We start from the raw sequence: 1,644 nt of genomic DNA, 5'->3' as shown, positions 1-1,644 counted from the left end.
CCCCAGTTTGGCATGTCTTCTTTATTTGTATAGTTTGCAGGTGTGTTTATTCTCCTTCTCATCTTGTGGTTAATTTCTGGATAGAGAAAAATTATAGATCTTTCCCAAAGGATTAATGGACAGAATAGAAAAAACAACAGCATAGAACAGAAAGCCTGCCAGCAAAAATAACTGCCCTCAGGACATACCCTGTACTGAATATAAAGCATCTCAGATGCTAACTCTTACATCTGTCTCTTGAGGTCTGATACTGCTTCTGTACAAGTCAGTGGCAAAACTCCCATTAACTTCAGTAAGAGCCAGATGTCCTCAAATGGGCTGGTGATGCCTACAGTAAAAGATGACTGCCTTATGTTGGAGAATAAATGCGTTAGCTACATGGTTCTTGACATTGGACCACATTTTGATATTTTTACACTGAATAATACTGGGTATTCCTTGAGTAGTGCTACTGAAGGCAACAAAGCTTGTTGTAGAATTAAGTACTACCTAACAGGAGGATTTAATGTTGTTAGAAACCCAAAACTATACAACAGTGTACAGTACTGTTTACCTGGGGGGAGGGGGGAGAGAGGGATGGCACGGCACTTCTTCAGATCTGAACTGTGTTCTGAAAGGAACCTCATTTTCTGTGTGCACAAAGTAACTGCACAACGCTGAATGCAGTTTTACATTTTAGACAAGAACAAAGAAAGATTCTATTCAATAACTAGGGGGTTGAGAACAAATTGTCTTTGTAGCCCAATGAGAAAAAACTAAAACTCACTGTTTGTACTCCTTGTCTTGATGCTGCCATTCATATGCCCTAAAACATGTTGCCTCCACACCTTCTCTGTTTTATTTTAATCTTTTAAGTGTCACTGTGATGGACATCACCAGCACCATGTAGATTTAGGCATGCAAAGAGAAAGGTAACTTCAAAGCCTCTACTGGCATAGCTAGTGCAGGTAGTTAAATGGAGACTGCCAGTAATCTGTAATATGTGAAGTGAATACATTTTTGGAAAGGACAAAAATCGTCCACTGCATCAGGTTCAAAAAAATACTTTTAGAGGAAGGTTCAAAAAATACTCTTAGAGGGAGGTGGCAGACCTAAACTCGTTCAGTGGGTAAGATCCTTCACAGTAAATGTTTTCTTAATAAGAGTCCAGTGGTTGATAAAGACAGTATCTACGAGGGTGCCTGATATTGTACAAGAGAGTATATATGATTGATACATTGGTGAATAAATGTATCCTAGTGAAATATTATATCCTTGTGATGCTGGCAAGGTCTTTTTCTCCCATCTTTATCCATTCAACTTCCCATATGTGCTTTTAATGCATTGATTGGTCAACCTTGTTCCCTTCTGCCCTCTAGCTGTTTTTTAGCTCTTCTGTTTGTTAACTCACAGTGTCCCCTCTATCTTTTCTTGGGTGGTTGCAAAAGACAGTCTTCACTTTAAAACCGTTAATCTCTATCTGATGTGATCCTGGCATTCCAGTACTTCATTGGTAATAGTACCACTTATAGATACTGGAAAGATGGAATCACAAAAATAAGGAGAGTCGCATTATATTAATACAAATTGCATTCAATACTTTTTAAAGTCTCTGCCATGTCGTTTTACTTTCTGCCCTTTATTTAAGGTCCCATAGTCCACTGA

General features: G+C 38.5%; 1 protein-coding gene across 1 annotated transcript in view; it reads left to right on the top strand.

The window, feature by feature from the left end:
* Nucleotides 1-1,644, top strand: part of ADGRL3 (adhesion G protein-coupled receptor L3) — a 1,275,722-nt gene that overhangs the window by 1,232,809 nt on the left and 41,269 nt on the right. The window lies entirely within an intron of this gene.

The sequence above is a fragment of the Gavialis gangeticus genome, unplaced genomic scaffold (genome assembly GCF_001723915.1).
Source record: "Gavialis gangeticus isolate Ggan-Ray unplaced genomic scaffold, GavGan_comp1, whole genome shotgun sequence".
Classification (NCBI taxonomy): Eukaryota; Metazoa; Chordata; order Crocodylia; family Gavialidae; genus Gavialis; species Gavialis gangeticus.
Note: the sequence above shows the minus strand (reverse complement) of the source record. Positions and strands in the feature narration are given on the sequence as shown.